Genomic DNA, 24,810 nt, shown 5'->3' with positions numbered 1-24,810 from the left:
ATGATAAAAATAGTATTTTGGCTCAATTTGTCTTTCTGATTCGAATCAAGTGTAAAATTTGATTCGAATCAAATCGGGCAAGGGCTACCCAGAAGGCTATGATTCAAATCAAAATCACAGTGTAAACCTCTTATTCGAATTAAATCATTTTGTGGTATTTTTCTACTATTTTTTCACCATTTGAGGTCTTCCGGACCTCCGATTTAAATTCCATAAAAAACTCAAACGCTCAGAATAGTTCATAGATCAATTATATCACATAAAACATGATAATCTCCCACATATTAAGATCTAGTTTCACCAATTAACCATGATTCTATATTATTCTCATGAAATCAACAACACCTCAATAACAACAACAACATACATATTTCACATCCATTCATCTTTTATAAATTCAGCATAACATGGTACACGGATTTCATGTAAAAATTATCAATCACAATAGATTCATCATAATTTCATTATCAAGAAAATCACACAATTCAACCATGATCAAAATGAGAAAAACCTAACGCATACTAAGGACTTCTTCCTACCTCTCATGCAACTAATATCATATTTAGAGTAATCCCCATTACCTTGGATTTCCAGCAGTAACTCTAAGCTCTACAATAATGGTGGCCTCTTCCTATTCCTTAATCCCTAGGTTATCTCTCTCGCCTCTTCTCCCAAAAAAATATGTATTGACACTCTTAGATTTTGTTAGGTCTGATTTGTAGTGATTGACTGCATTTTGAAAGAATAAGTATTCTAGGCAGATGTTGAACAAGATGTCCTGACATGTTGGTTCAATATTGAAGTGTGACCTGTTTTAGTATCTTGTAAGATTTGTTTCCTTTTTATGAGATATCTGAAGATACACTGAAGATTTAGTTCACGAAATATGTGAATCAAGTAGAGTGTTTTCTAAAAAGAAAAAGATTATTCCGCCTTGACTTGTTTATGAAGTAAAGATGTCAAAACATTTTAGAAAATATTTGATCTGATTGAAATCAAATATACAAAAGATTATGCATGATCCTTTGATCTGCTGTGAATCGAGGCCGAAGCCTATGTCGTTCAAATGCTATTTATAGATCGTTTCTAAACCTAAGAAGACATCGAAGCAACGCTGAATATTGTTTGTGTTAGGGTTTAATGTCTTTGAATTGTATGATTCATTCAAGTATCTCCTTGATACTTAAATTAGACCTGGTTTATTGATTTGTAATTGTCAATCCCTCAAAAGGTTTTAAGCAAGAATGGATTGTGTTTTTTGATATAAGTTGCTGACTCTATTATATGGTCAAAGGGAAATGATAGAGGTCTCATATCTAGGAGAATATTAGATAGAAACATCAACAGGTAGAGATTAGGTAAGAAGTTTATAAAACCTGAGGTTGTTTAGAACTTCAAACTAATTCTATGATAATGGATTTCCTTCCTGGCTTGGTAGCCCCCAGATGTAGGTGACGTTGCACCAAACTGGATTAACAACTACTTGTGTCATTTTCTTTCGTGCTTTTATTTAAATCCTAATACTGTTTATGGTGTGACAATGTGCTGACCCTGGTGTCGTGACATTGTGTACGACATCCAGGATTTGCATACCAGAATTTCAATTGGTATTAGAGCAGGCATCCTGCTCTATTTTTGGGTGAGATCCGGGGAAGATAATTTCTGGTACCGTAGACAAGGAAGGAGGATTTATAAACAGACCCCCATCTTAGATGGATCCAACTATGACTATTGGAAGGCATGGATGATGGCATCCCTAAAATCTATGGATAACAAGACCTGGAAAGTTGTCATCAAGGGATGGGAATATCTTGTCGTGAATGACAAAGATGGGAAGGCTATTGCTGATCCAAATTTAAGGGAACAAATATTGGTTTGCCATTTTTCCTTCAAGGATACAATTAAGCGACACTTAGAAAATTAATTAAGTTTACATTGAAGATACCATTTCGGTGCACAGGTGGTGTTATAGTACACTACAACAAAGATCCACCCATAAAATACTCAGTTTTTTTACACTTAACCTAAAACTCTTTTCTTTTCAAAGCTCCTCGCGTCAAGCCATGGTCCCATTTGTACATTTCGTACCTCGTGACCTGTTAAAGGAAAAAGGATCAACTCCAAAGCATTAGATAATATGACTTCTTCAACAAAACATTTCGAATTAACAATAATCAAACAAAGGAGCAAGTTATCTTCATCTTAAACTGGAAACAATTAAAAAAACTGGAACATGGATTTAATAATTTGAAAGTTAATTTATACATGGGGCCACAAGGAGTACGATGGTTTCATTTTGTTGCAAAGTGGTAGCACCACTCAAGGCGAGAGGCTCACCATTTGGATCCCACGAAATCTGGGATGTACCAAGATCTCCTAACGGTTATCCTAAATTACCAGCTCATCATTTAAAAGAGTTTTACATACTTATCCGTCTTCCTTGCCCTATAAATAAAGCTATTGCGCCAGAAGAAAGGGGCGAGATACGTATTGTTATTCTGCCAAAATTCATCAAGAACTATTTACCTAAAGCTCATTATTCTCAAAACCTAAGTTAGAGTTTCACACTGAAACTCTGAACTAGGAGAGCTCAAACCCTAAATGAGGCAGCCAGCAACATTCAAAAAGCAAAAAAGGGGTGAAGAAGGAGAGGAATTGAAGTTAAATAGGAGACTCATCTGAATCGCATCGGAGAGAGGACGTCGGTGGAGGACCAACTCCGATCAAGTATACTTCTTTCCTTTTTCGCTTAAAATCTTTACACAATCACGATCGCCTTGTTGCACTGACTGGAAACCCCACTTTAATTGTATCAAATTGCTGCTATTGGGGATTTAATTGCAAATTTAGGGTTTGTGTTTGATTGTATTTTACTGATTGTTCTGGTGACGTTTTATTTGTTGGGGAGAATTTAGTTTAAGTTGGTTTGCGTTGGGGGCTCATTCTTGTTGAGGTTTGTTGTTTTCCGTCTTATCAAGGTTCAATCTGGGTGTTTGAGAGGGTTTGAGCGAAGAGCAAGTTTGGATTTGGGTTCGTTGGCCAGAAAGAGAGAGGGTTACGGTTGTTTATTTGGAGTTTGGAGGTGGGTTCGCCGGAGAAGAAGGTGGTGCCACCGCCGGTGGCCGGCAACCACCGTCTTCTCCGATGGAATTTGGCCGGAGGGAGGCGTCTTCGCTTGTAGAGCAAAAGGAGCTCTGAAGTGAAGAGAGAGAAAGGAGTTCACTAAATGAACTCGTTTTCTCAAGGCCATGGTTAAATACCCACACCTGGGGCGGCGCATGAGTGCCAAGTGTCGCTCCTGTGACAGGCCTCGTCTACGTTTGACCGTTGGTCAACCAGGCGTTTCAGTATGGACGTCCCATGATCCGTTATCATGATCCCTCATCAGATCCATTCATTCTGTTTGACCAAGTCAGATTTACGGATCTGACGGTTGGGAGTATCTGTGTGAGGTCAACCAGGTTGACTGGGCTCAGCTGGTTCCCCTTGTGGTTTTGGGCCTCCGAATTGGGCTAGAATCACTTCTAGTTATTTGAACCCCTTACTCTCTTGCAGTTGCGCCCAACTTGAGCTTTTTCTCTATGTTAAGCCCATTTCGTTATTACTATTTCTTTATTTTTACCCATTTTCTTTTTCCTTATTTTTGGGTGAAATATATATAGTTTATTACTATAAACTTATTATTTTTTTGTTGTTATTTTATTTACTCAACAATTATCTTAACACTTTATTTGTAAACTTAAAAAGAATCATGGATTTAATACTTTATTGGTAAACCTAAAATCAATCATTGAGTTGGTTCGTAAATTTGTTTGAGTTTTCATTTTTTATATGTTTGATTAAACTCACTTAAGCAACTTCTAGGTTCATATGAATCATGTTCTAAGTCATATTTTCATAATAACCTTCGTCATTTAACCGCCTTAATTATCATGATAAATCATTAAAATCATACTTCTCAATTCAATGTCGAACCCATTTCCCAAATGCCCTTGTAAGTCGATTGATTCTAGCGTCGCCATCAACATCACATAACTTACTTTTGGGTTTTCTTACAATGAGACCTATTCGATTTTGATTAACCGAGTAGATGATCGATCCACTAAGCAACAACACAATCCATTTACCAATACCATTTCAAATCTTGATCCAATGTCAAGTATTTCTAGTCAAATTAATTAAATCATCTAATTACGATTAAACACCATTTTATTTGGAAATGAAAAGGGAGATGGTTTTGTGTTTTCAACTCCTCTCCTCGATTATTTGAATACGAGTTATCTTACTCGGTTAGTCAAATAATTGTCATTTTTTATCCGCTTAACCATAATTAAATCAAACTACTTTTCGTAACAACGAAATGAAAAGGGAGATGGTTTTGAGTTTTCAACTTCTCTCCTCGATTATTTGAATACGAGTTCTCTTATTCGGTTAGTTAGATAATTGTCATTTTTATCCGCTTAACCATAATTAAATCAAACTACTTTTCATAACAACGAAATGAAAAGGGAGATGGTTTTGAGTTTTCAACTCCTCTCCTCGATTATTTGAATACGAGTTCTCTTACTCGGTTAGTCAAATAATTGCTATCATTTTTTATCCGGTTAAACATAATTACGATCAAACTATCTTTCATAATAACAAAGTGAAAAGGGGGATGAATTTAAGCCTTCAAACTCTCTCCTCAATTGTTTGAATACGAATTTTCTTACTCGGTCAGTCAAATAATTGCCATTTTTCTACAAAATTACAACTTAATCAAATCATCTTCATAAACTACGCGAAAAGGGAGATGGTCTTGAGCCTTCGATTCCTCTCCTCAAATACTTGGATATGAGTTATCTTACTCAGCCATTCGAGTACTTGTCGTTTATCTGAAATACGTCAACCATACATAAACCTATGTTCATAATCACTTAGATGAAAAAGAAAGCGGTCTAGAGTCTTCTATTCCCTTTCCCGATTATTAGGATACGAGTTGTCTTACTCGATTATCCGAGTATTCGTCATCCATTTAAAATACCTTAACTATTACCAAACTCCTTTTACAATTAAGGATGAAAATGGAGATGGTCTAGAGCCTTCGATTCCTCACCTCGTCTATTAGGATACGAGTTGTCTTACTCGACTATCCGAGTATTCGTCATCCAATAAAATATCTCAACACATCAAATTTATCTGTCCTCGCCCCCGTGCGATCGAAACCAATCAAACAAAACCATTCAACATATTAACCCAACTTGTCACCCCCGTGTGATTAAAACTCTTTTCAGAAATAACGTTGTTTAATCCCTTCTAATGCGCATAACAAACTAGTGCTTAAGCCTTCGCCGAGAGTAAAACAAGCCAACGTTTAGTCTTTAGAACATGATCTAAACAGTTATTCACTAAAAGACACCAACCAACCATAGTTCCCCGAACTACAAATGCTCTGATTTCCATATTGCATCATAAGGATACGTAGGCACGAGATTGCGAGATCTTGGCGAGCACACTAATAAAAAACCTCCATTTTCCCCCTTCTGAAGTTCCCATCCATCTCTATTTTCAATCTTTTTATCACTAGAAGAAAAACAAACAACATTTAGCTAACATTCAAATCGCAAATTAGAACTAAAAGGTTCCCGTTGAGTACAACGGACGTGAGGGGTGCTAATACCTTCCCCTTGCGTAATCGACTCCCGAACCCGAATATGGTTGCGACGATCATTATTCTATTTTTGAAAGATTTTATCGATATTTTCCTATTCCTTCATTAGGGGTAAATAAAGTTCGGTGGCGACTCTATTCGAACTAAATCTTTTCCGCGACCATTGCGAGGGATCATATTTTTCAAGATACGACAGATAACGACTCTGCTGGGAACTAGCTCCAAGTAAGAGAGAGTGAATCCTAACTTAGTTCAATTCATGTTTTGAGTGTTAACCTTGTTTGTTTGTTATCTTTATTCTGTTATTATTTTGTCATAATTATTGTAATGTGATTTATTGACTATGTCTTATTTGGGGCTCTCTAGTTAGTGGTGCTTTGTGAGATAGGCTCTCTACCCGAGTCTGAGAAAAACCATAAGTTTAAGTTGGTGGTTGTGTGAGGGATGCCCACAAGGAGTCTTCCTTGTTGGGACGATACGAAGACCCCTCTTAGAGGAGATTCTCTTGAGATATTGTTGCCCGACGAGTCTTCGTCACGATGATAGTATTCTCAAGTTGGATCAATGACTCTAGGGACCTTTTAACCCACTATATCTGGCGGTGATGTAGTGTTTACCTAAAAGTTTCAGACTTGTTGGGTTAATATGAAAGCCCCAATCAGATGAGATCCCTTGGACGTATTATTACCTTACAGTAATATTTCCAACCTCGATCTATGACTCTGAGAACCTTGTTAGAACCTTGGACTCAAGAGTTGCGTAGTATGGACCCACTAGGAGTTTTCCTCTTTGGGACAATACGAAGACCTCACCCAGACGAGACTCTTTTAGGGACGTTATTGTCGGATGAGCCTTCTGAAGAAGAAGAGCGATCCAAAATGCAGCGGAATTTAAAATTTCTCCTTTAATGATCCTTATGAATGAGCATGATCAGTGATAGAATCGTTACCTCTTGTGGCGATCACGAACGTTGAATGATGACAACGCCTCTACTTAGTCCACACGAACGGATTCCTTCAATCTCAATGCTAGCTGCTACGAATGAAGGCTTTGAGTGAGAGAGAGAAACGAAATTGCAAGTGTGACAATGCTTCTACACAAGGGTTCTATTTATAGAACCACTTGTGTGGGCTACAAGCTAAAAAGCCCACTCAAGTGTATATGGCCCATATCTTATAATATGCCAAAATCACTTAAGCGTGTGGTACCTTACCATATTTCGTATTCTACTTAAGTACACCGTACCTTACGACGTTTTATAATTCACTTAAGGGCACCGCACATTACGGTATTCCTTAATTACTCTATCTCTCATCAATCCGTCCTTTGTGTGCGACCCTATAGGTTTTCGCGGCATTGACAATTATATTAAATCACGTATTTAACATAATAAACAGTGAGCGGTATCTAGCAACACATCACTACTACCCAAGACACGAAAATGTCATGTGATCTGACAAATCCTTATGTGATAATAATTATGTGTATAATTACCCTTTTGCCCTTATGTCTATATTGAACACAAGGCATAGACCGTGTCATCCTTGTCCAGTTCAATATTGGGCCCATAGACATTTATCCTGTTACGCAGGATGGGCAAATTCCATCTAGGTCACTCATGTCCCTTAGCATGCTTCGTGGAGTACCCATCAACTGTCTTTATGGTCATCCAATTACGGACAACGTTTGATCAGCAATAAGGCACTCGACTCTAAACCTAGGGTCCATAGTGGTTTCAAGTCGAAGGGTGGTATACACCATTATCACCATGAGACTAACTTATGACACTTTGCATAATATTATATATAGTATTCTCATAGCGGGTCAATCCAGTATAAATATTACTCTTAATATTCATACCTATGTTTAAGACTTGATAACTCTTTATCCATGATCCATGAGATGTGATCATCAGTCTCTAAACATAATAGTCTTCATGCTTTAATGTTATCCCACTTCACAATAAAGCTTGACTATGGATACTTTAAGAATAGTGTCCTTATGTCTAATGTGATCTCATGATTAAGTCATACTTGATACATTAAACAGACTAGCTATTCTAGGGACTTTATTAAACAAACATAATAAAGAAAAAGCCTTTTATTATTAATAAATAATTCGATACAAGTACCAAAAGTATTGGCCTCTAGGGCTTACAACAACACCTTCGTCATGGCAATAACCTTCTTAAGTAGTGATTGATGACTTTGGGAACCTACTAACTTTAGCGCCTTCCAAAAGGGTTTTTTTAGTAATCGAGGATACCCACGCTTACGACCCATACGTTAACTAACCTGTAGCATGCATAAAAACATTATTCATAACATAACATTCATATTATTTTATTTCCAAGGAATCTGTGCATCATAAGTTGCAGGAATTCAAGAAGCATGGAATCAAGCAAAAGAAACATTTACTCGTTCAAGTTTAAGGATCCCGATCTAAGCAGCTTGCGTGACTTGATCTCTCAGATGCACCCAGTATACAGAATCAATTTTGGGAAAAACTATGGCAATCTGCTCAGCATCCTCAACCAAAGAGTGGACCATACAACCTTAATCACTTTGGCCCAATTCTATGACATACCCTTAATATGTTTCACGTTCCAAGATTTCCAGCTGGCACCAACGCTGGAAGAATTCGAGCGTCTTGTTAGGATTCCTATGAAGAACAAGCCATTGTTTGAAGGGGTGGATGAATCTTTGCCACCCGAAGTCATTGCTAGAGCGCTTCACATGGACGAGAGGGAAGATGAGGCTAACATAGAAGTCAAAGGGAATACCAAAGGGTTTTCACTAAGTTTTCTCTTGGAAAGAGCTCATACCGTATTGAAAGTGGAAAGTTGGGATGCTTGTTACTCTGCTATTGCTTTGGCTATCTATGGTATCATCCTATTCCCAAATATGGATGGTTTCGTAGACATGGCTGTTATTGGCGTCTTCCTCAGTAAAATTCCAGTGCATACCTTGTTAGCTGATATTTACTATTACATGAGCCATAAGTACACCAAAAATAAGGGAATGCTTGCTTGTTGTGCTCCTCTATTATACTAGTGGTTCCTAGAACATTTTCCAAAGATAGGTGTTTTCGCAGAACAGACAGACGCTAGTTGGCCTCAGAGGTTGGGGTCACTCCGATCCGAAGATATTTCTTGGTATTCCAAGGAATATATTGGCCTGGACATCATATTCATATGTGGAGACTTTCCTAATCTACCACTCATTGGAACTCAAGGATATGTCAATTCTAACCCGGTTCTATCACTAAGACAACTTGGCTACCCAATGGAAGGTCCTCCAGATGCGAGCTCTTTGGAAGCCTTCTTGTTGCTTGACTTAGGGGTTGAGAATACTAGCCTATTCCAAAGGATCATAGAGGCTTGGAAAAATGTCAATCGAAAAGGAAGAGCTGATTTAGGGAGAGCTAATGGGATTATAAAAGAACCCTATTTTCATTGGGTAAAGGAAAGGGTGGAGGTGATCAAAATGCCATTCGTCACTCGGATACTTGTACCTCTTCCCGAGCCTAAACTCACCCATATCCCTGTTGAAGAGGTGGATGAACTCAAGGCCACCATGGCAAAACTAGAAAGAGAAAATGAAGAGTTGAAGTTAAAACTCCAACAAGTCACCAATGAGAAAAACGCAATGAAGTGGGAACTTGAGAGAAAGGACGTACAACTTCAGGCAAATATGGAAAAGTTTAACAAAGAGGAGCATAAAAGGAAAAAGATCAAAGTGGGACTAGAACAAGCTGACCTTTGTCTAGATACTCTTAAGGGTCAACTGCGGCAAGCCCAGAAAGAATGTCAAGAAAATAAGCATTGGTGGCACCTTGCCACGAAGGAGAACAAGACGATAAGAGACATACCTGGGGCTCAGATAAAAGAGCTCACCATTTATGTTCGTCATGCAAAGGATGGAGCGGATCAAGAGCGCCGACTCAAGGATGTAGCCACCTAAGCCTCTAGAGTCTCACCCAGAATATGGGAAGAGAAGTAAGAGATGCAAAAGAGTCTGCCAGCTATTGGAAGAGCCAGCTAGAGTCATTACACCAAGACAATTCCATATGGTTGAAATAAAGAGAGTATGTGATCGAAGATTATGAATCCTTTAAGAAAACCATCGACTTCTTGCAAGGGGATAGGGATAAGTACCGTGCAAAGCTCGATGGGCTGGTGGAATTCTGTAATTGGGCAGCTAAAGACATGCCATGGAAATTAAGAGATGCAATTGAAGAGTTGAAGGAAGATAGCACTCCTCCATCCATAATCAATTTCATCTTGCTCTGTAGAGGGTTATTGAGGAGATTTAAGAAAGAGTTAGAAGAACTCCAAGCCAGAAAGCCTACAGTTTAATTTTCATATGTCTTGTATTCTGTCCTTTGACAATGTATTTTGAATTAGGGCTTTTGGATCCCTATGTTATATACTTGAAGGAATGATGTTTAAATTGCTTCATTATTACTCTATTTTGGTATTTCTTGCTTCGCCGAATTGCTAACAACTAATGAAACTCGAACGATTCCTTGAAAATAAAATATGCATAACATTCGCATTCTCATTATGCATCATTCATCATAAGAAACTCAAAAGACTTACACGACTTTTTCACCTTTTATTCAGTAACCCTGACTAACCAACACCGTTACGAGACGTGAAGCAACTACAAAATGACGTTGGAGCAAGTAGAAGCCAACCAAGCCACCATGAGGACGGACATCACTGTTATCCAAGAAAAGATGGATCAACTGCTAGAGACAATGCTAGCAATTGCACAAAGAGAAAGGGGTGCGGATGTAGAAATTGGAACAAGGAAGAATGACAGTCACATTGGCACGTTAGGACTAGTCCATCAAGACGAAAGCTTCACTCACGCTAAGAAGAGTTTGGTTTATATCCGACAGGAAACAAAGGAGAGGGAGATCGTGTAAAGCCTTCTGATGTGTCTGCTCAGTATGGGTCGGAAATGGGAGGAGATGATCCGTACGGTGCTTTTTATGCACCCGATCCACCCAAGCCTAAAGGTCTCCCAGATCCCGCTGCAGAAAGGCTTCGCGCCTTGGAAAAGAAGATCAAAGCTATAGAGGGGAATAACATCTTTAGTTCCGCTGCCATGAACATGCGATTGGTGTCAAATTTTGTCATCCCGACTAAATTTAAAACTCCTGATTTTGAAAAATACAAAGGCCAGACTTGTCCAAGAAGTCATCTGATAATGTACTTCAGAAAAATGGTTGCCCGTACTAAGAATAACAAGCTGCTTATACAGTGTTTCCAAGACAGTTTAAGTGGAGCATCCATAAGATGGTACATGAGCTTAAAGCAAGGGTGAATCCAAAGTTGGGAAGACTTGTCTGACACGTTCCTTCGTCAATACAAATACAACCTAGATATAGCACCCGACCGAATGTAGCTACAAGGGATGGCCATGAACGAAAAAGAGTCATTTAAAGAATATGCCCAACGATGGAAGAGTTGGCTGCTCAGGTTGAACCACCGTTATCAGAGAAAGAAATGACCGGAATATTTGTAGACACACTGAAAGGCCCCTTCTTTGATAGATTGGTAAGCAGTGCGGCGTCAGACTTTGCGCATCTAGTGACAATTGGAGATCACATAGAAAAAGGCTTAAGGGATGGAAATATCCAAGGAGCTGTGGCAGCCCCCAGTGCACCAAAAAAGTATTTTGGAGGCTTCTAGAAGAAAAGAGAAGGTGATACAAATGCTATATCTAGGGGTTACAAGGGGAAGCAACAAGCTTCTATTGGCCAAGTCGCCGCAGTAGTGCCCATACCCTACCAGCAACCAACACAACAACACCAAGTTTATCAACAACAACGTCAACAACAGAATATCGTTCCCCCAAGACAATTCAAGCCAAGGCCCCCGCAAAGGCAGCTTGACCCTTTACCTGTGCGTTATAGCCAAATATTCCCATACTTGCAAAATGAGGGACTTTTGACTTTGAGAGAACTAAAGCCAACCATTTTTCCATATCCACCCGGATATGATGCTAACGCTTATTGTGAGTTTCATAAGGGAGCGCCCGGCCATACCCTGGAAAATTGTTTTGCATTCCAGAATCAGGTACAAGACCTAATTAAAGCTAAGGTTGTTACCTTCACTCCAAGACGCCCGAAGGTGAACACCAATCCCATGTCAACACATGGAGGTGCTTCAGTCAGTGCTATTGAGGAGAGTGATAAAGGTGAATTGATCCATAAAGTTGAAGAAATTCAAATTCCTATCGCCATGATAGGTCCACAACTGTTAAAGAGTGGTGTGATCCCGGTGGAGTTAGTTGATGAAGAAAATGGTAAAGATTTAAAGAATTTTATCCAACGAATGTTGAATCAAGGCGAATTACAGATCGAGCACCGTGTCAAAGGTCTGAAAGAGATAGAAATAGCGGTGGTTGATATTCCGTATGAGGCAGTCAATGTGGAAATCCCTCTAATCTCGTTGGTGATAGAATTTCCAGCACCCTTCGCATATGAGGATGAGAAGGCAATACCTTGGATATATCAGCCCAGAGCTTTTAAGTAGGGGCAGGAAGACCGACCTTTGGTTATCAATGAACCAAATCTCACCTCAATCGTAAGACCAACTGGAATGACATGCAGTGGCCGAGTTTTTGCACCAAGGACTATTGATACTTCTGCCAAGACTAAAGGGAAAGAAGTTGTTACTCCCGTCCAAATCCCTGTCCCTAATCTAGAAATGCAAGAAATGCATCTATCTCCCAAAGCTGCAATGACCCGTGAGGAGGCAGAGGAATTTCTGAGGATAATAAAGAAAAGTGATTACAAAGTAGTGGACGAATTGAATCAAACCCCTTCGAAAATCTTCATATTGTCCTTACTGCTCAACCCAGAAGCACATAGAGACTCATTAATGAAGGTGCTAAGCACTGCGCATATCACAAAGGACATAACAGTGGAGCAATTTGATGATGTGATAGCTTGTGTGACCACCAGAAATTTCTTGGGATTTAATGACGATGAGTTGCCACTTGAAGGGAAGAATCATAACAAAGCTCTACATATCTCCTTAAGATGCATAGACACCATACTGTCAAGAGTGTTAGTAGACACAGATTCCTCATTGAATGTCATGCCAAAAATTACTTTGGTAAAACTACCGTTGGAAGGAATGAATATGAAACCCAGCACTCTGATAGTAAAAGCGTTTGATGGCTTGAGACGAGCAGTAACAGGGAAGGCCGACTTACCAATTAAGATTGGCCCGACTATCTTCGCTATTAGATTCCAAGTCATGGACATACACCCCAGATATAACTGTTTACTTGGGAGACCGTGGATTCATTTTGCAGGCACAGTCACTTTCACTTTACATCAGAAACTAAAATTAATCACGAATGACAAGATGATTGTGATTGGGGGAGAAGAGGATATCCTGGTTATCCACTTAACTTCTTTTAGATATATTGAAGTGGACGGCGAGATCACTGAGACACCATTCCAGTCCTTGGAGGTGGTAAATGTAATGGTCGTTCGGCAGACATTTGGGTCACCAAAATCAGGACCATCTATGGCCTCGTGGCAATGAGCTAAGGCTGTTATAGAGAATGGGAATGCTCAAGACTGGGGCAACGTGGTGGAAGTACACGAGAAGCAAGACAAGTTTGGTTTAGGGTATGAACCATCGTTGGATGAAGCCGGTAATCAACATAACAAGAAGCACATTCCTTCTGTAGAAGAGATATTCACCAGTGTTGGCCATATCTTTGGTAATCAAGTGATGATGATCAATGAGGAAGCTTATGAAGAGGGGGTGTCTAACTGGATATGACAGGCCGCGCTCGATGAAGAACTAAAGAACTTGAAGGCTGTGGAAATTCCCCAATTTTTTCAAAAGTAATTTTGTTCTTTTAATCAAAGCCCTGTGCTCTGCCCAAGGCATCGTGGCGTGTTATAGGGCCTCCTTTATCTTATAGAAGTTTTGACTATCATTAATAAAATGGAAATTTGCATTCAAATTTTTGTTCATTTCCTTTCATTTTTTATTACAATAAAAATGGCATTAATTCTTATGCACACACTTTCTAAATAAACTGCACAAATCATAACATGCAGAGACACCACCGAGACCATTGATAACGACACTATTATCGTCTGGCATGATTTTGACTGTCCAATTTACCAAGCCGAAGACGAAGTGGGGGAATATTGTGAACTCCTTGAAGAGTTAGCCAGATTACTCAAACAAGAAGAGAAGGTCATTCAACCACACCAAGAGGACGTCGAAGTTATCAACCTTGGGATGGAGGAAGACAAGAAGGAAGTAAGGGTAGGCGCCACACTTCAAGATGCAGTGAAGACAAGACTGATAGAGCTCTTCCACGAGTACACTGATGTGTTTGCTTGGTCATACCAAGATATGTCCAGGTTAGACACTGACATTGTTACCCACAAGCTCCCCCTCAAAGAAGAATGCTCTGCTGTCAAACAAAAGCTAAGAAGAACTCGGCTGGATATGACTCTCAAGATTAGAGAAGAGGTGAGAAAGTAGTTTGACGCCGGTTTCCTAGAAGTCGCTAAGTACCCACAATGGGTTGCCAACATTGTACCGATACCAAAGAAAGATGGGAAAGTCCGCATGTGCGTTGACTACCGAGACCTAAACAAAGCTAGTCCCAAAGACGATTTCCCATTACCTCACATTGATGTATTGGTGGATAACACAACTCAATTCTCTGTATTTTTATTCATGGATGGATTCTCCGGGTATAACCAAATTAAAATGGATCCAAAGGACATGGAGAAAACTACGTTCATCACCTCTTAGGGCACCTTCTGTTACAAGGTGATGCCATTCGGTTTACAGAACGCCGGGGCAACATATCAACGTGCTATGGTGACTCTCTTTCATGACCTGATTCATAAAGAGATTGAAGTGTATGTTGACGATATGATTGCCAAATCCCAGACAGAAGAAGATCACATCACTAACTCGGAGAAACTGTTTGCTCGGTTGAGGAAATTTAGGTTGAGACTTAACCCTAACAAATGCACATTTGGGGTTTGATCGGGGAAGCTTTTAGGCTTCATTGTAAGCCAAAAGGGAATTGAAGTGGATCCCGACAAAGTCAGAGCCACTCAGAACATGCCTTTACGGAAGGAAGACCTCTCATCATGTACTTAATAGTACTCGACGAGTCCATGGGCTGTGTATTATGACAACAACATGAGACTGGTAGAAAAGAGCATGCCATATATTATCTGAGCAAGAAGTTTAATGACTGCGAGACCAAATATTCATTACTCGAAAAGACTTGTTGTGCGCTCGCATGGGCCGCTAGGCGTCTCAGGAAATACATGCTGACTCATACGACTTGGCTGGTATCTAAAATGGATCCTATCAAGTACATATTCGAGAAACCATCTCTTACCGGTAGAATTGCCCGATGGCAGATGTTGTTGTCAGAATACGATATTCAATACATTGCACAAAAGGCCATCAAAGGAAGTGTACTAGCAGACCATCTTGCTCACCAACCGTTAGAGGATTACCATCCTTTGAAGTTTGACTTCCCAGATGAGGACATCATGTTTGTTAAAAATGTTGAAGCTTCCGAACTTAAGGAGGGACCTGAACCAAATGAACGTTGTACTCTTATGTTCGACGGCGCTTCAAATCCAATGGGTCATCAAATTGGGGTAGTGTTGATGTCTCCCAAGAGTTTTCATTTACCATTCACTACAAAGCTTTGTTTTACCTGCACAAGTAACATGGCTGAGTATGAGGCTTGTATATTAGGTCTAGAAGAAGCTATTGAGTTAAAGATCAAAGTACTTGAGGTATTCTGAGACTCCTCTCTAGGGATACATCAAATCAGAAGTGATTGGGAAACGAGCCATGCTAATTTAATTCCATACCGGGATTATGTGCTGAAGTTACTCCCAAAGTTTGACAAGATCACTTTCTCTCATATTCCTCGAGAAGAGAATCAGATGGCAGATGCTTTGGTAACCTTGGCTTCCATGTACAAGTTAATATGGCCTAACCGTCAGCCTAATATTAAAATCAGGCATTTTGACGAACCTGTGCATTGCCTGACAACAACAGAAGAATCGGATGATAAACCCTGGTTCTTCGACATCAAACAATATTTGGAGAAGCAAAAATACCTGGCGGGGGCTTCCAGTCTTGATAAGAGGACTATACGAAGGTTGGCGTCGAAGTTCTTCTTAAATAGAGATGTATCGTACAAGCAGAATTATGACATGGTTTTGTTGAGGTGTGTGGACAAACATGAAGCTAATCAGCTTATGAAGGACATACACGAAGGATCCTTCGGCACACACGCGAATGGGCGTGCAATAGCGAAGAAGATCCTAAGGGCCGGTTACTACTGGTTAACGATGGAAGCCGACTGTTATCATTACACCAGAACATGCTACAAATGTCAATTCTATGCTGACAAAGTACATGTACCGCCTACCCCGTTGAATGTTATAGCATCACCTTGGTCGTTCTCTATGTGGGGAATCGACATGATCGGGATGATAGAACCCAAAGCATCTAATGGATATAGATTTATCTTGGTGGCCATAGACTACTTCACCAAATGGGTTGAAGCCGCATCTTATGTGAATGTCACAAAGCACATAGTCGCCCGTTTCTTAAAGAATAATATCATATGTCGGTACGGGATTCCCAACAAAATCATCACTAATAACGGGTCCAATCTCAACAACAAGACCATGGAGGAATTATATGCAACATTCAAGATTGAACATCATAACTCATCACCATATCGGCCCAAGATGAATGGGGTCGTTGAAGCTGCGAACAAAAATATCAAGAAAATCATCCAGAAGATGGTAGTCACGTACAAGGATTGGCATGAGATGTTGCCTTTTGCGTTACACGGTTATCGTACATCAGTACGAACTTCAACAGGGCAACCCCTTATTCCTTGGTATATGGCATGGAAGCAGTCCTCCCTATAGAAGTGGAGATTCCCTCGATGAGAGTCATAATGGAGGCTAAGTTAGACGAGGCAAAATGGGTTCAATCAAGGTTTGATGAGCTCAACCTTATTGAGGAGAAACGCTTGAAGGCGTTGTGTCATGGTCAACTCTATCAGAGGCATCTTAAGAAGGCATTCGACAAGAAAGTCCGTCCTAGGGTGTTTCAAGAGGGAGATTTGGTGTTGAAGAAAATCTTGCCCATTCACAAGGATTCTAGGGGAAAATGGACACCAAATTATGAAGGTCCATTTGTGGTGGTTAGAGCCTTCTCCGGGGGCGCTATAATTCTAGAAACCATGGACGGTGAGGAATTACCGCTTCCCACCAATGCTGATGCTGTTAAAAAGTACTTTGCCTAAAAAATGGAATAATAAAAGCCGCTAAATCGAAAAACTGAAAGGGCAATTTAGGCACACAAAAATGGCTATCCCGGTGGATCGAAAACCCGAAAGGGCGATCCAGGCATAAATTAGGGATAAAAATAAAAAATTCTGACCCACTGAGTTGAAAACCCGAAAGGGCTGCTCAGGCAAAAATGGGTATCCTGGTGGATCGAAAACCCGAAAGGGCGATCCAGGAAAAAGTTAGGGATTAATTCCAAGGCAAAGAACTGTACTTTCAGGCATCTAGCATATCCCTCAAAGACAAAAGATCAATCTACCCGACTTTTTCAAAGGTAAGGTTCTCGGACTTTCAAAGACATGAGGATCATAGTAGTGTGGAAACTTAATGGTAACTCAATTCTTATTGCTGTTTTATTTCTATGCACAACAATTACCTCATTAAGGAATTGCATCTTTATGTACAATTGTCCATTCAAGGGTCAAATCAATAAAAGAGAAATTTTCTCGTCAAAAGTTGTGCCCAAATTATTTTGTATTTTATCTGTTTGTTTGCAAAATACCTTTATTTTTTTATAAACATCACTCTTAAAGATTTTGGAGAAAATAAAACATGTATTTGAACAAAGTGATAAAATTACTTTCGAAATAGTACAAGGGTGAGACTCATAGCCTCCAAGTTTGTTCTTGTTTCATGAAGGTGTAAGACCGTTCGCAGATATCTACGTTCATTCCAATTGCTAATCAACGCCTCTCATAGATGTACTCATTGTATAGCCCAAACCCTAGCAAGTCTCTAGTGCAATTCCAGCAAAAACATTAAAAAATCGTGGTTGAAGTATCACGTTTTGAAAAGTCTGAACCCTTCAGTGGCTTGGAGTGACCCAAATATATTCCCAAAATTACTCAGTGGGGCATCAAAACTTGATCTCCATTGATCACCCCGATAACAAAAGTCCACACTGTTGGCATCATCATCAAAGCAAAACACCTTAACAGGGCCAAACAAAAAAAAACCCTTTATCTTCTAAGAGGGAGAGCCATTCAAAAAGGGGCATATCCCAATTACACATTTGCATGCCCACATACATGCATCATGTGCCTCATCACATACATTATCTTCCTACTAAAATAGGAAAATTCATCAAGAAACAATCACACCAATCATTGGCATACATATGCATGGCCTTATACAATGCGTTTTCCTACATGCACAACCAAATATCCCCAGCAATTGCATGTTCGCATATATTGCATGCATAATTTCATACATGGTACTTCCATCCAAAGTGGAACATCATACAAAAAATATAACATAATTCAGGATTTGGGATTAATCATATATATCCCATATTTTCCTCATTTAATTCATTAGGATGACCACCCGACGGGCTCTCATGAATTATTTCTTGGTCGGTCATTTTTCAACTTTATGATTAATAATGATATTCCCCCAGCATCTTTTCTACTACTGATCCCCAAGCAGAGGTTACTTTAAAACAGTTCTTTTATAAGCTTTTCCTCTGCAGAACATTTCTAGTAAATCTCCTCCAAAAGGAGTCTTTTCTAAAATATTTCCCCCAACAGGCGAACATTTCAGATTCTGCTTCCACAACATGAAGAGTCTCATTCCATATTTTTAGAGATACTCCTCTAGTATCCTTGAAGAGTCTTAGATTCAATTAAGATATCATTCCTTTTGACTGGAATATCTTAATTCTATCATATAGGATGCTACTTCGATTCGCTACAAAGAATCTCATTTTGCTGTTTGAGATGTTGCTTCATCAATATGAAGAGTCTCATTCCAGATTTTTAGAGATACTTCTCTAGTATCCTTTAAGAGTCTTAGATTCAACTAAAATATCATTCCTTTTGACTGGAATATCTTAATTCTATCATATAAGATGTTGCTTCGATTTGATACAGAGAATCTCATTTTGTTGTTTGAGATGTTGCTTCATCAATATGAAGAGTCTCATTCCAGATTTATAGAGATACTGCTCTAGTATCCTGGAAGAGTCTTAGATTCAATTAAGATATCATTCCTTTTTACTGAAATATCTTAATTCTATCATATAAGATGTTGTTTCGATTTGATACAGAGAACCTCATTTTGCTGTTTGAGGTGCTGCTTTATCAATATGAAGAGTCTCATTCCAGATTTTTAGAGATACTGCTCTAGTATCCTTGAAGAGTCTTAGATTCAATTAAGATATCATTCCTTTTGATTGGAATATCTTAATTCTATCATATAAGATGCTGCTTCGATTTGATACATAGAATCTCATTTTGCTTTTTGAGATGTTGCTTCATCAATATGAAGAGTCTCATTCCAGATTTTTAAGAGATACTGCTCTAGTATCCTTAAAGAGTCTTAGATTCAATTAAGATATCATTCCTTTTGAATGGAATATCTTAATTCTATCATATAAGATGCTGCTTCGATTCGATACAGAGAATCTCATTTTGCTGTTTGAGATGCTACTTCATCAATAGGAAGAGTCTCATTCCAGATTTTTAGAGATACTACTCTAGTATCTTGAAGAGTCTTAGATCCAATTAAGATATCATTCCTTTTGACTGGAATATCTTAATTCTATCATATAAGATGTTGCTTCGATTTGATACAGAGAATCTCATTTTGCTGTTTGAGATGTTGCTTCATCAATATGAAGAGTCTTATTCCAAATTTTTATAGATACTGCTCTAGTATCCTTGAAGATTCTTAGATTCAATTAAGATATCATTCCTTTTGACTAGAATATCTTAATTCTATCATATAAGATACTGTTTCGATTTGATACAGAGAATCTCATTTTGCTGTTTGAGATCGTGCTTCATTAATATGAAGAGTCTCATTCCAGATTTTTATAGATATCGCTCTAGTATCCTTGAAGAGTCTTAGATTCAATTAATATATCATTCCTTTTGACTAGAATATCTTAATTCTATCATATAAGATGTTGCTTCAATTTGATACAGAGAATCTCATTTTACTATTTGAGATGTTGCTTCATCAATATGAAGAGTCTCATTCCAGATTTTTAAGAGATACCGCTCTAGTATCCTTGAAGATTCTTAGATTCAATTAATATATCATTCCTTTTGACTAGAATATCTTAATTCTATCATATAAGATACTGCTTTGATTCGATACAAAGAATCTCATTTTGCTGTTTGAGATGCTGCTTCATCAATATGAAGAGTCTCATTCCAGATTTTTAGAGATACTGCTCTAGTATCTTTGAAGATTCTTAGATTCAATTAAGATATCGATCCTTTTGACTGGAATATCTTAATTCTATCATATAAGATGCTGCTTCGATTTGATACAAAGAATCTCATTTTGCTATTTGAGTTGCTGCTTCATCAATATGAAGAGTCTCATTCCAGATTTTTAGAGATACTGCTCTAGTATCCTTGAAGAGTCTTAGATTCAATTAATATATTATTCCTTTTGATTGGAATATCTTAGTTCTATCATATAAGATGCTGCTTCGATTTGATACAGAGAATCTTATTTTGCTGTTTGAGGTGCTGCTTTATCAATATGAAAAGTCTCATTCCAGATTTTTAGAGATACTGCTCTAGTATCCTTGAAGAGTCTTAGATTCAATTAAGATATCATTCCTTTTGATTGGAATATCTTAATTCTATCATATAAGATGCTGCTTCGATTTGATACATAGAATCTCATTTTGCTTTTTGAGATGCTGCTTCATCAATATGAAGAGTCTCATTCCAGATTTTTAAGAGATACTGCTCTAGTATCCTTGAAGAGTCTTAGATTCAATTAAGATATCATTCCTTTTGACTGGAACATCTTAATTCTATCATATAAGATGCTGCTTCGATTCGATACAAAGAATCTCATTTTGCTGTTTGAGATGCTGCTTCATAAATATGAAGAGTCTCATTCCATATTTTTAAGAGATACTGCTTTAGTATCCTTGAAGAGTCTTAGATTCAATTAAGATATCATTCCTTTTGACTGGAATATCTTAATTTTATCATATAAGATGCTGCTTCGATTCGATACAGAGAATCTCATTTTGCTGTTTGAGATACTGCCTCATTAGTTTGGAGAGTCTCATTTGTTTTAAAGATGTCGATTCTTTGATCTTCATAGAATATTATGTGTCCAGTTCAAGGCACTGTTCTACTAAATATTTGACAGTCTTAGATACAGTTGAGGTATTATTCCATTGACGGAATATCTCGATCATAATTATCCAAAATATTGTTCTGACGATTCCCAGAAAAGTCTCGGATGTTTCTTTTACCTTACAATAACTTTTCGTACCGCATTTCTCGCTACATTTCTATTTCTACATCTCTCTGTTACATGACAAAGGACAAAGTTCGTGTTTTTTCGTATTTAATTATCTTCCACCACGAGTGTACAGAGGTTGTTGCCATTCTTACCTTCTGGTTCAAGTTAATTAAATAGGAGCAACTGTCGTACCCCAATTTTGTCCTACTCCGTTTGCACTACGTTCGTTTGCATTCATATAATCATCCAGTAATGCTTCTTTCAAATCTTCACACATTTAGACATTGGTGTAACCCTATGGTCTTGATCATGGCATATGTTCCCACCACAACTCCATTTGCGCTTCATTATCACATGACCACTTTGTTTGGTCATGAATCCTCATAAAAGGTATACATTTGGCCAATTTAAAAGAAAGGTAGAGAAAGACAAACATTTGGTTCATTTTTTTAATTAGTCAAAGCATGCATCCAAATATTAAAATATGTGCGAACTCCTCTATATTTTTCACTCATCTTATCCGATTTCATCACCCCATTTTCTACCCAATAGGATCCATAAGATTTGTTTGGTTTTCTTTCTTTCTCCTTAGGAAATTGAAGCTTGTTTAAGAGTTTTATAAAGGGATAAACCATGTATTATACTTCCCCATTCCAAAGTATAGGCGCATTTAAATTATAGGATTTGATTTCATTTTAAGAGAGTTTTTTTGTTAATTACTTTTGTCTTATTTTAAAAAAGAGGGGGAGGGGCATTATGTTGTTCTTCTTCTCATCATTTAGAATTCCATTTTTTAGGGAGTTATCTGGAAGTTCAAGCAAATCGCTGATCCAAATTTAAGGGAACAAATATTGGTTTGCCATTTTTCCTTCAAGGTTACAATTAAGTGACACTTACAAAATTAATTAAGTTTACATTGAAGATACCATTTCGGTGCACAAGTGGTGTTATAGTACACTACAACAAAGATCCACCCCTAAAATACTCGGTTTTTTTACACTTAACCTAAAACTCTTTTCTTTTCAAAGCTCCCCGCGTCAAGCCATGGTCCCATTTGTACGTTCCGTACCTCGTGACCTGTTAAAGGAAAAGGGATCAAATCCAAAGCATTAGATAATATGACTTCTTCAACAAAACATTTCGAATTAACAATAATCAAACAAAGGAGCAAGTTATCTGCATCTTAAACTGAAAACAATTAAAAAACTGGAACATGGATTTAATAATTTGAAAGGTAATTTATACAGGGGACCACAGGGAGTACGATGGTTTCATTTTGTTGCAAAGTGGTAGCACCACTCAAGGCGAGGGGCTTACCATTTGGATCCCATGAAATCTGGGATGTACCAAGATCTCCTAACGGTTATCCTAAATTACCAGCTCATCATTCAAAAGAGTTTTACATACTTATCCTTCTTCCTTGCCCTATAAATAAAGCTATTGCGCCAGAAGAAAGGGGCGAGATACGTGCTTTTATTCTGCCAAAATTCATCAAGAACCATTTACCTAAAGCTCATTATTCTCAAAACCTAAGTTAGAGTTTCACACTGAAACTCTGAACTAGGAGAGCTCATACCCTAAATGAGACAACCAACAACATTCAAAAAGCAAAAAAGAGGTGAAGAAGGAGAGGAATTGAAGTTAAATAGGAGACTCATCTGAATCACATCGGAGAAAGGACGTCGGCGGCAGACCAACCGATCAAGTATACTTCTTTCCTTTTTCGCTTAAAATCTTTACACCATTACGATCACCTTGTTGCACTGACTGGAAACCCCACTTTAACTGTATCAAATTGCTGCTATTGGGGATTTAATTGCAAATTTAGGGTTTGTGTTTGATTGTATTTTTCTGACTGTTCTGGTGACGTTTTATTTGTTGGGGAGAATTTAGTTTAAGTTGGTTTGCGTTGGGGGATCATTCTTGTTGAGGTTTGTTGTTTTCCGTCTTATCAAGGTTCAATCTGGGTGTTTGAGCGAATAGCAAGTCTGGATTTGGGTTCGTTGGCCAGAAAGAGAGAGGGTTACTATTGTTTATTTGGAGTTTGGAGGTGGGTTCATCGGAGAAGAAGGTGGCGCCGTCGCCGGTGGCCGACAACCACCGTCTTCTCCGATGGAATTTGGCCGGAGGGAGGCGTCTTCGCTTGCAGAGAAAAAGGAGCCCTGAAGTGAAGAGAGAGAAAGGATTTCACCAAATGAACTGGTTTTTCTCAAGGCGAGGGTTAAATACCCACGACTGGCCCGATGCATGAGTGCCAAGTGTCGCTCCTGTGACATGCCTCGTCTGTGTTTGACCGTTGGTCAACCAGGTGTTTCAGTATGGACGTCCCATGATCTGTTATTATGCTCCCTCATCATATCCATTCGTTATGTTTGACCAAGTCAGATATACAGATCTGACGGTTGGGAGTATCCGTGTGAGGTCAACCAAGTTGATTGGGCTCAACTGGTTCCCCTTGTGGTTTTGGGCCTCCGAATTAGGCTAGAATCACTTCTGGCTATTTGAACCCCTTGCTGTCTTGCAGTTGTGCCCATCTTGGGCTTTTTTTCTATGTTAAGCCCATTTCGTTATTACTATTTTTTTTACCCATTTTCTTTTTCCTTATTTTTGGGTGAAATATATATATATATATATATATATATATATATATATATATATATATATATATATATATATATATATACACACACTATTATTACTATAAACGTAATTGTTTTTTTTTGTTATTTTAGTTACTCAACAATTATTTTAACACTTTATTTGTAAACTTAAAAACAATCATGGATTTAATACTTTATTGATAAACCTAAAATCAATCATTGAGTTAGTTCGTAAATTTGTTTGAGTTTTCATTTTTTATATGTTTGATTAAACTCACTTAAGCAACTTCTAGGTTCATATGAATCATTTCAAATCTTGATCCAATGTCAAGTATTTCTAGTCAAATTAATTAAATCATCTAATTACGATTAAACACCATTTTATTTGGAAATGAAAAGGGAGATGGTTTTGTGTTTTCAACTCCTCTCCTCGATTATTTGAATACGAGTTATCTTACTTGGTTAGTCAAATAATTGTCATTTTTTATCCGCTTAACCATAATTAAATCAAACTACTTTTCATAACAACGAAATGAGAAGGGAGATGGTTTTGTGTTTTCAACTGCTCTCCTCGATTATTTGAATACGAGTTATCTTACTCGGTTAGTCAAATAATTGTCATTTTTTATCCGCTTAACCATAATTAAATCAAACTACTTTTCATAACAACGAAATGAAAAGGGAGATGGTTTTGAGTTTTCAACTTCTCTCCTCGATTATTTGAATACGAGTTCTCTTACTTGGTTAGTCAGATAATTATCATTTTTATCCGCTTAACCATAATTAAATTAAATTAATTTTCATAACAACGAAATGAAAAGAGAGATGGTTTTGAGTTTTCAACTTCTCTCCTCGATTATTTGAATATGAGTTCTCTTACTCGGTTAGTCAAATAGTTCCTATCATTTTTTATCCGCTTAAACATAATTATGATCAAACTATCTT

General features: G+C 38.1%; 1 long non-coding RNA gene across 1 annotated transcript; it reads right to left on the bottom strand.

Moving 5' to 3' along the window:
• Nucleotides 1-1,854: 1,854 nt before the first annotated feature.
• LOC127075646 (uncharacterized) lies at nt 1,855-23,515 on the bottom strand. Its single transcript, XR_007786618.1, has 2 exons — nt 22,343-23,515; nt 1,855-2,096 (listed from the first exon to the last, which is right to left on the bottom strand). It is a non-coding gene; the product is annotated as an uncharacterized LOC127075646 (long non-coding RNA).
• Between the last annotated feature and the right edge of the window lie 1,295 nt (nt 23,516-24,810).

The sequence above is a fragment of the Lathyrus oleraceus genome, chromosome 4 (assembly GCF_024323335.1).
Source record: "Lathyrus oleraceus cultivar Zhongwan6 chromosome 4, CAAS_Psat_ZW6_1.0, whole genome shotgun sequence".
Lineage (NCBI taxonomy): Eukaryota > Viridiplantae > Streptophyta > Magnoliopsida > Fabales > Fabaceae > Lathyrus > Lathyrus oleraceus.
Note: the sequence above shows the minus strand (reverse complement) of the source record. Positions and strands in the feature narration are given on the sequence as shown.